The sequence below is a fragment of the Gorilla gorilla genome, chromosome 12 (assembly GCF_029281585.2).
Source record: "Gorilla gorilla gorilla isolate KB3781 chromosome 12, NHGRI_mGorGor1-v2.1_pri, whole genome shotgun sequence".
Classification (NCBI taxonomy): Eukaryota; Metazoa; Chordata; class Mammalia; order Primates; family Hominidae; genus Gorilla; species Gorilla gorilla.
The window spans coordinates 127,896,261-127,906,975 of NC_073236.2; the positions used below are offsets into that span (position 1 = coordinate 127,896,261).

The 10,715-nt window shown below is 41.3% G+C and overlaps 1 long non-coding RNA gene across 1 annotated transcript in view; it reads right to left on the minus strand.

Moving 5' to 3' along the window:
- LOC109025773 (uncharacterized) overlaps nucleotides 1-8,585 on the minus strand; it is a 45,786-nt gene extending 37,201 nt beyond the window's left edge. The window contains exons 1-2 of the long non-coding RNA XR_008677183.2: nucleotides 8,510-8,585; nucleotides 7,896-7,992 (exon numbers count right to left, since the gene is read on the minus strand). This is a non-coding gene — a long non-coding RNA (uncharacterized lncRNA). The remainder of the gene's footprint in view (nucleotides 1-7,895; nucleotides 7,993-8,509) is intronic.
- Nucleotides 8,586-10,715: the final 2,130 nt, after the last annotated feature.

A 10,715-nucleotide genomic window follows, 5' to 3' on the forward strand; every position in this document is an offset into this window, starting at 1 on the left:
TACACTTGTAATCCCAGCTACTCAGGAGGCTGAGGCAGGGGGATTGCTTGAACCTGGGAAGCAGAGGTTGCAGTGAGCTGAGATCGTGCCACTGCACTCCAGCCTGGGCGACAGAGTGAGACTCCATCTCAAACAAACAAACCAGGAGAGAGGTCTGGGATGACTCCAGTGATTTGGGAGCCTTCAACAGGTGTGTAGCGGCTGATGGCATGGACAGAATCACCAGGAAGAGGTCTAGGGCAGAGCCAACTCTGCTCGGGACAGGCATCCTGCCCTCAAGCCAGGGGCACAATGCCTTTGGGAAAAGTGACCTTGAGTATGTCTTTCCAGGCACACAGGATCTCTCTTCATTTACATCCCTGGAAACTGGAATGAAAACCCCTAAGTCATCTTCCAGAAAGATAATCTCTGAGATGACTCCACTGTTGTTCTCTTATCCTCTCCCTTGTTCCATATCACCAAAGTCTGCAGAGCCCTGACCCATTGTTCAGGATCAGCTCAGTCCTTCAAAACATTGTTTTTTTGTTTTGTTTTGTTTTGTTTTTTGCTAGATTTTTAGCTCCCTTAGTGTGTCACTACTGAAACTGAACATCACTGTCATTCCAGAAAAAAAATTCATAGGTCTGTCCCTAACTAATCTATTTCCTGCCAGGGTGAAAGACTTCTCTCTTGGGATTCATTCTGATCATGGGGAATCCATCAGGCAAAGCCCAAGAAATTTGGAAAACCTAGACCAAAGTGACCTCCTCACCCACTTAGTGGGGATGATGAAGTGTTCCCAGGATTTTGAAAAGGTCACTTCACTCCAGAGTTAAGTTTTGAAATAAACGTGGAGATGGAAATCTCCATTTAGCCCTTCCTACGTCCATCCACTCCTGGCAGGCCACCATTCCATTGCATGGATGACTGGAAAAGCCCTCTGCTCAGCAGAGCTAAGAATTAGACAAATGAGGCTACGATAGCCAAGGAGAAACAGGAGCAATTACAAGTGCACCTGGGCAAGGCCACGTGGGGCTTCCCACAGTGCTGTCACTGGCAGGAAGATGCCAACTCCTGCACTGTGTGTGTGTCCATGTGCACTATTTATATGGTCTAACATTTCCACTCAAAAGCAAAGGTGAATACAGGTCACAGTCTGGATCACGCCTGTGAAGCTGGGGTCTACCAGCTGTGCTATAGTTTAGCCTCCAATTAATTAAAGCTATTGGAGGCCAACGGACAGTTTCTTTTCCTTGATAAATGACTAGGAAAATGAATCATATTCAGGCTCACCCACCTCGAAGGCAGCTGTTCTTAGGATTAATTGGAAGGTTGGCCTACTTAAGCCTCCCATATTTCTCTGGTAAGGAAAAAATATCACAAAATCATGTGACCTTCATATTTGGTTCATGACTAGAAACAAATCTTCCTCAGCTGCTGTTTCCAAGAATGCTTGTGGGGAAGTGAAACAGTGGCCCTGTTTACAGGGCACTAAATTGTGTAATTAACAAATGTGGTTGGACAGTCGGAGCAGAAAACATAGATGCCAACAGGAGCGGGAGCCAGAATTCTGCCCGTGGCTGCTGGGTTCCACTTCCCCAGACTGATGGCCCGGGTGTGTTTGGGGTGTGGTCTCTGTGGCAGTGACAGGGACACAGACACAGAAGAGAAGCCTGAGAAAAATGCCTGCAGAGAAGAGGAGTCACAGAAGGAAGGGGAATTCCAAGCCACTGAATGCATTTCCCTTTTCAAAGCTGGGGAAACTGAGGCAAAGTAGGGCAGTGACTTTCTCAAGATCGAACATCACTTCAAGTGATCCTTCTCCAACATTGGCAGTCAATTATAAACTAATCGAGGCTCACCCTACTCTGCTTTCTTTCCCCTCCAGCTTGCTCTCCCACGCACCAGGAGTATGCAGCCACATGAGATGCACATGCATGGTAAAAATGTAATGAACGTGTGTTTCAGGAAAGAGATGTAGAACTGAATTGAATCAGCAATGGCACACTCATTGGCCATCCTTGGGCACTGCATGACATTGCATCTTTAGTATTTGTTTAAAAACATAAAGACTTTCTGTAACACACCACCTAAACCAGAACTGAAACCTTTCCACCAATTAATATTTATCTTATGTTCCTCCATATGTCATCCTTCTGTCTCCTCTTCCCCACCAGGGGTAACCAACATCCTGAATCTGGGGTTCATCATAATATTGCATTTATCTGTGTATATAACAATGTATCATTCAGTTTTCTTAATCTTTAACACAACATTATCATCAAACTCTATGTATCAGACTTATTTTTCCCATTTAGAATTATGTTGATATTATTTATCCATACTATCATTAAATTCATTCACTTTCACAATTATATAATATTTGTTTATGTCACTATTCCACAGTTTACTAATCCATTCCCTGTCAGTATCTGTATGAGTTATTTGATTTTTTATTAGAAAGAGTACTGGCTGTAAATATTCTTATACACATCTTCTGGTACACATAAGCAAGATTTTCTCTTAGGTATATACCTACAAGGAAATTGCTGGATGCTAGCAAACGTGAATATTCAAATTTATAAAAGAATCACAGCCAGGCATGGTGGCACACACCTGTAGTCCCAGCTGCTTGGGAGGCTGAGGCAGGAGGATCCCTTGAGACAAGGAGTTTGAGGCCATAGTGTGCTATGATCATGCCTATGAAAAGCCACAGCACTCCAGCCTAGGCAACACAGTGAGACCTAGTCTCTTAAAAACAAAAAAGAATTGCAACTTGCTTTTCAAAATGATTACAGCAGTTTACATTTCCATAGCAAAGTAGCAGAAAAACCATTGTTCTACATTCTTTTCAAAACATAGAAATGTCAAACTTCTTAAATTTTGCCACTCAGATGCATGTAAGATGGCATCACACTGTGGAATCAGCTTCCATTTCCACATATTTATTCATCCTATGTGTCTCCTTTCCCGTGAAATGCCTGTTTGTGCCTTTGCTCATATTTATTGGTTAGATTTTTTCGTATTGATTTGAGGAGTTCTTAATACTAGGATTTTTTCAGTTACTGGTGTTACATTCATCATCTCCTACTTTGCAGCTGGTCTTTTCACTTTCTTTATGATGTCTTTTGAGGATCAAAACATCTCAACTTAGTATAATGTATCAGTCTTTAATGTTGGTATATTCAATTCTTACTTCTCAACCTAGATCCCATTTTATAGGTTGCATTTCTTACCTTACTTGTATTTCAAAAACCTAGTGAGTGTGGTTTCAACATTATCCTCATTTCACAAATGAGGAAACTGAGTCTCAAAGGTAAGTGATTTTCCCAAGCTCACAAATCTAGAAGTGGCTATGTGGGGACAAGAGCCCAGGCCTTCTGGCCTTCAGAGGCCCACACTGCCTCTCTCTCCTCACACCAAACACTTATTTGGGGACATGCATTATGCAGAGTGCTGAGCCCTACGGAGATAAGCAGGACATCATCTCCATCCTTGAAGAGTTTATATCAGAAGAACAGTCACTCGCTAGCCAAGGCTACACATGAGACATAAGCTTGGACTTAAAGGATAAGTAGAAGTTTTCAACATGTGGGGAGATTTTGAAGGGGTAGGAACATTCTTGGAGAAGGAAGCAACATGAGCAAAGGTATAGAGGCATGAAAGAGCATGCCAAAGCAGTGAATAGCAAGCTGTGCCGTGTGGGGCCAGGTGGGTCAACTTGTGGGAAAAGAGGGTGGACCCTTAGGCAAGGGTCAGACTATGAAGAAGCTTGTGTGTCATGCCAACTGGGAGGGACTTTAATTCATCTTTGACTTCAAAGCTCTGAGATGTGGCCTGCAAAGTAACCGTATCTTGTAATATACCCTAGAAGATTTTCTTCTAGAAGATTTCCACCTGCCAGGTAGGACATTCCTTTTATTGGTCCCAGGGTTTTCTTCTGAATGTAGCACTCTCCAATTTGCTAAGCAGAGCCTCATTCTCACTCAAGAAATCCATAATATTCCATCCTCTTTACGCTACTACCCTCAGTATCATCAACCATCCAATGAACACTAGCACAGTGTTGACCTCAGGTTACAGCCTGACAGCACACAGCAAGGTGAAAAGAGCACAGGCTTAGGTTTGATGTTTTTCAGCCTTGTCACTGATCATGGCTGCATTTTCTCATGTCCCTGAGCCCACTTTTGCTGACTATCAGGAGGGTTTAATGAGATATTGAACAGTTGAAGGCAAAGGAAACATCCAACAGTTATCAGGTGACTCCTCACCAGAAGTCCTAGATGGTACCCTTCAGGGATGAGTAATCTGGACAGAAAAAGAAATTTCCTACAGAAACCAAATCCCAAGGCTTTGTGTGAGTCCTGAAAGAGAACCCCTGCACTAGGAGAGGTAGTGGACCTGGAAACCCTGTCTCTGAGTCATCCTCCCCAGGGGTCCTCCACCTGCAGATTTGAACTGGTCCATGCCAATTCCTGGGAATCACAAACAGGCCAGGGTGAGTTGCACTTGGCCCCTATGACAAGTCAAAAAGTCAGAGAAAGCAGTCCTCATCTTTCAGAATTCTTCATTACAGAGCTATCCAGGCTTACTACGGTAACAGCAAGTATCAAAATAAAAACCAGCTTAATGTGGAGAAAGCAGATCAGGTAGCTAACAGATTTCACAGGACTTCAGCTGGGCATGGAGACACCCAAACAGGTGCCATCCCTGAGTTAAAATGACCTACAAAGGCACTTTTACCAACAATCCTTTGGATCTGCTTAGAAGAATCATCACACAGAAGTTAATGAGTAATGAGGAATTCTAACGGAGAACAAACAGAAACTATTTTTGTTTTAAATGCACACGTACACGTGTACAAGCACGTACCTCTGAAATTTGGAGAAAGGAAACTAGAAATCCAGACAGGTATGCCTAGCTCGGGAAAGTGCATAGCAAAGCAGAAATGGGGGGAAAAGAGGCAAAATACACTTGCTCCCTGCACATAGGGAATAGTTACACAGATTTATCAGCTACTAAGCCATCAAGCAAGGCTCAACAAATTCCAAAAGTGTCTATTTTGAACACTGGGTCCCATGAGCAATTTTGCATTTGCTTCTGATGTGCACCCCCTGAAGTTTCAATAGATCCAGTTTGGTGGTTTGTTTTTTTTCCCCCACTTCAGATTCTCATAACATGTGCCAAGCATTTGGATATCACATTTGAATGTGTCAAAAGATTCTTCCAGAAAACTATCCCCCAACCAAGAGCTGCTGGCAGAGAGAAGCGTTCTAACATCTCCCATCAGGCGGGATTTATCTTAAGACCCCCAAATTCTGCTTCTCTTTAAATCTAGTAGTACTGATGGGAAAGTATATAATTTTTTTAAAATCACCTTCCTTCTGTATGACTTCCTGAGGGTTAGGAGGGTCAGTCCTATGCCAAGCTGTGCCAAGAATCTTCTATTTCCTTCATCAGACCTGCCTATCAAAGTGTATGACATCACTTTTTACCTGTTTGTTTGATTGCTTTGCTACTGGTGAATCTTTCTTGGCTTTTACAGCTTGTGTTCCCTCAGCTGGTCATTGAGAGAGATTTTGCAATCCGTCTTCATCTAACTGCCACTGCCCCAAAGTCCCTGTATCAGCAAGAATTTATTAAAAAGCTTCTCTATTCCCAGCCTGTGCTAACCTTGCTGGGAAAAGAAATAATTTAAAAAGATCCATTTCCAGGAGCTTATTTTGATCTAGTTATTAAGTTACAAAGACATGGTCAAAAGCTACAATAATCGGGCTTAACAAATAGAAATAAAGAATGTCTCCTAGGGGAAATAATAAACTGCATCCCTCCTGCTACTGTAATAATAACAATCTGCACCTCGTAGATTTCAAAGTGCATTTATGTTCACGATCCTGTCTGATCCTCATCCAGCCAATGATCTACACAGGGTTAAAAAACAAACAAACAAACAAACAAAAAATCCATTGACTTGTCTGAGGTCAGAGGAAAGGGTGTGAGGGGACTGGAGGCAGAGAGAGAGGGACTGGGAGGAGATGGGATTATCACACATGTAAAAATTCACCATGAGCTGACCACAGAGACCAATATAGGAAAATGCTGATTCATACAAAGTTAAACAGGGTGAATTATTAATTCATCAAATTAAATTTTTAAAAAACGGATTAGTATGTTTCAGTTAAAGAGTAAATTCTATTGCATCCAATATGTTTTCCCACTGCCAACAAATTGATTTATATACAACATTTTCAGGAGTACACCTGTTGCATAAATTCTGGCTGCAAATGTATGGTTCCAAAGCAAATGAAAGTCTATGATGTCTCTGTGACAAAACAGGTCCCAGAAGTCCCAGGGGATCCTCTCACTAGCTCCAACATAACTGTTCTCTTCCTAGTACTGGATGCAATCTACATTCTATTGCTAATTAGAGAAAATATTTACAGGAGTCATAGAGAAGTCATACAGATGACTGAAAGGCAGAAAACTCAGATTTATGATTTTTGAGATTCATGATTTATGATCAAAGTATGAAAGAATACATACAGCAAGACTTTGAGGTTCAAATTTCAACTGATCATCTTTGAAATGCAGATAATAGGATCAACAGATTCAGAAATATTATAAAAATATTCAAAATATCAACCGCTTGGAACATAGCAGATATTCAAATGTTTTAAGTACAGTGTTTATTATCCAGATAGAGGAATATATTCGTTTTCTAGTGTTGCCACAAGCACCATAGACTGGTTGGGTTAAACCAAAAGAAAATGTATTTTCTTACAATTCTGGAGGCTACAAGTCCACCATCAAAGTGTCAGCACGGCCAGTTTCTTCTGAAGCCTTTCTGTGGCTTGCAGATGGTAAATATAACACAAATTTTCTCTGAATGAGTCAACATGAATGAGGAAGCAGAAAGTGATATCTTTCTTTTATGAAATGAATTATGTCCCCAAAATTCATATGTCAAAGCCTTAACCCCCAATGTGACTGTGTTTGGAGACAGGGCCTTTACAGAGTTAATGAAGGTTATTAGTGTGGGGTCCTAGCCTGCTAGGACTGATGTCCTTATAAGAAGAGATTTGGGTACAGACATGCATGCCCACAGAGACAAGACCATGGGAAGACACAGCAATAAGATGGCTGTCTACAAACCAAGGAGGAACCAGCCCTGCCAGAAATTGGAAAGATGCAATCCTCGATCTTGGATTTTTAGCCAAAAATAAATTTCTGTTGTTGAATCCACCCCGTCTATGGTATTTTGTTATGGCCACCCTAACAAATGAATATACTTCCTTTCTAAGGAAATGGGTCAAAAACAAAATTAAAAAAAAAAAAGGAAATCTAGATTTTTCTCCTATTTGGTGACTTTAGGTTGTGTTCTCTACCATATGTCAACAAGTTAAGAAGGAAAAAGTAAAAGTAGTTAAATGTGCAGCCTGGGCAACATGGCAAGACCCTATCTCTACAAAAAATTAAAAAACTAGCCAGGTGTGGTGGCATGCACCTGTCATCACAGCTGCTTAGGAGGCTGAAGTGGGAGAATCAGGAGCCCGGGAGGTCATGGCTGCAGTGAGCCATGTTTGTGCCACTGCATTCCAGCCTCAGCAACAGAGCAAGATCCTGTCTCAAAAAAAAAAAAAAAGTAGTCCAATGTGTAGCCAATATGTTTGTATGTGGCTGTGTGTAGAGATGTGTGCTTAAAGCTAAAGGAGTTACTAAGATATCCGATATTCATCCTTTTTACATTTTCTAAAAAATATTCATTGAGAAGACTAGCCATGTGCTAGCCACCATGCTTATAATGTATTGTTTACTTTAATCTTGTCCTTTTCCTTATAATCCTACCAGTGTTAGGAATTCATAGCCCCATTTCCACTCTAGAAAAAAATAAAAGACTCGCACTTTATGTGACTTACCCAAGGTCAGGGAACTGGTATGGGACAGAGCACAGTTTCCAACACAGGTCTCTCCAGCTTCAAAGACTGCATACACATCCAGCACATGTCCTTGCCTCTGTAATATAAGAAGAATTGCAAATGTTTCACACCACAGTATACCCAGATCTGTTCCAAACACGTCAACTCATCTACGGCTCTGTGCCTAGCCCTTTAAGGTAGGTACTATTATTATTTATAATCCCCATTTTACAGATGAAAAAATGTGTTGAGGAACTCAGCCTGGGTCCCACACTTCATCTTATTAAATTAACAAACAGCATGAGGCAGAGCTGATCCCTGCACCCAGCTCGAGGACAGTATGATCATCACCTGTATGTGTTTAGCCTCCAAATGAGGGAAATGAACCCAACGGCCCCTTGCACCCTTTCCACCCCTGGGATTTTATTGCTCTGACTTCAACTGATCAACAAAACAGACAAGACTAAATGTTAACATGTTTTTAAACACATAGAGACTCTTCTCTTAGAGGGGAGGGAAATTAACCCTCCTTTAACACAAAATTTGACCTCAATTAACCAAAAATTTTTGTTCTGTGTTTTTACGGAGATCATTGTCATAGCTGAGAAACCCACCAATAGCTAAGCATATTCAGCCACAGAAACTCCTACAGTAACTATGGCTCTTGTGAGCCAGGCCTCATCATGGCTGTGTCAATTTCCCTCTGCACTGAGTGAGGGGTCCCGGAACACAAAGGCAGAGGCCGCCTGGTTCCAACCTTCGATTACGTCATCCTGATGGAATGTGGACACGATTGTGAGGACTTTCTGCTTAAGCCTTGTTTTATTTAAGTTTCTAACATTCTTGGAGACTTAAATCTCATCTACAGTTGCTTGGAATCCAGGCTTCAGTTGGATTATTGAAGGGATGCGGTAAACTTATCCTCCTAAAAGCTGAACTCAGCAAATGGTTAAGCCAAAGCCATCCTGCCCCAAGGCTCAAAGCAAATCTTTCAGCTCATTACATTTAAAAGATTGCTAGCAGTCAGCAGCCTTTAGATTTATGTAACACTAAGTTATACACAGTAAAAGCATGTGCTAGTTACATAACAATGTTCACGTGAATGGTTAAAATGGGACAGGTAAATCAGATGCAGAAAACCAGGACAAAAAGGCTCCCAGCAGCTTTAAAATATATTGTTTAAATTCATAGCAAGGAGATAATTTTTTTCCTTTTCTCTCCAACGATGACAGACATTTACCGAGTGCTCACAAAATGCCAGGCATTTCTGCAACACGGGTCAGTAGAAGGAGCAAAGCCTTTGGAGTGAGGTTCAAGTGTACTTGGTATGTGACACTTGGCAAGTTTCTCCAGCCTCAGTTTACCCATCCACAAAATGGAGCTAGCCATGCCTACCTTATAGAGTCAATGTGAGAATTCAATGAATCATGTTGCCAAGTGTCTGACATAAAATATATGCTCAATAAAGACCAGTTTCTTAGTCTGCTGCTCTTAGCTGATTTGGTCTAATACCCCTGCAAGCCTGGGAATGTGGTATTATTATAATCCCCGTTTACCAGGTAAGGAAACTGGAGGTCTCTGCCAGGGTGATGTTGCTGTCATGGGGCAGAGGGGCTTTAATACATAACTCATTAGAGGCATATCTCAATTTTGCAACTCACAAACCTGCAGTTTGTGCAGGTCTTTCAGCTTCTCTGCTTTTCCTCTGGCTGCCTGCCATTTGGCACTTTCCCTGCTAATTAGCACCTCGACCACAGTACAGCAGGGGAAATCCAAAAGGGTGAGCTTCGGTTAGTAGCTGAATCATGTGGTTTAAGAGCTCTAGGGGAGAGATTTTTCTTTTTTTAAGTTTGGTAAAGAAAGAGATGGCATCTAAGCAGTGACACAAATATTTTTAATTATATTTGGAATTCAGGTCTCTATTATCGTGGCCTCCCACTAATAGGTAACTGAGAATGGATCATTATATTTAAGAAGCTGTCTGATCTTCAAGGTGATTAAAGTTTATTTATATGCTGAGACTTTAAGTGAGAATGTTTCTCAAAATCATATCAGAATTCCTATTCATCTTAGCTATTACCACCAAATTGCACTTCTCTGTATTTATGATATGAAATTCACATGTCAAAGTTCTAGTCCCTAATGTGACTGTATTTGAAGACAGAGCCTTTACAGGCTTAATTAAGGTTATAAGTGTGGGGTCCTAGTCCAATAGGGCTGGTGTCCTTGTCCAATAGGGCTGGTGTCCTTACAAGAAGAGGACATTTGGCTGGAGACATGCATGCCCCTGAGACAAGACCATGTGAAGACACAGCAATAAGATGGCCATCTACAAACCAAGGAAGTAGGTCTCAGGAAAAACCAGCCCTGCTGGCACCTTGATCTTGGACTGTCAGCCACCTTTCTGCAAGAAAATAAATTTCTGTTGTTGCAGCCACCCAGTCAGTGGTATTTTGTTATGGCAGCCCTAGCAAAGTCATATACTTCCTTTCTAAGGAAATTAGTCAAAAAAAAAAGGAAACCTCTCTGTCCCTTCATTTTCTAACCTGTAAAATCAGGAAAATATTAGTTCCTCATTCACAAGGGCATTGTGAGGACAAAATACATTATCATTTAGTATTCAGAATAGTACCAGAAATATTCATAAGCACTGTAAAAGTGTTTTATTATTGTCAATATCATTACCACTAATAGCACTACCATCACGTCTACCACCACCGAGAAACCTAGATTGTAACATACAAAAGACGTGGAGCATTCTGGGACAATGGATGGAAAATTACATGGACAGAATCATTTGCAACTATTGCTCCCCAGGTG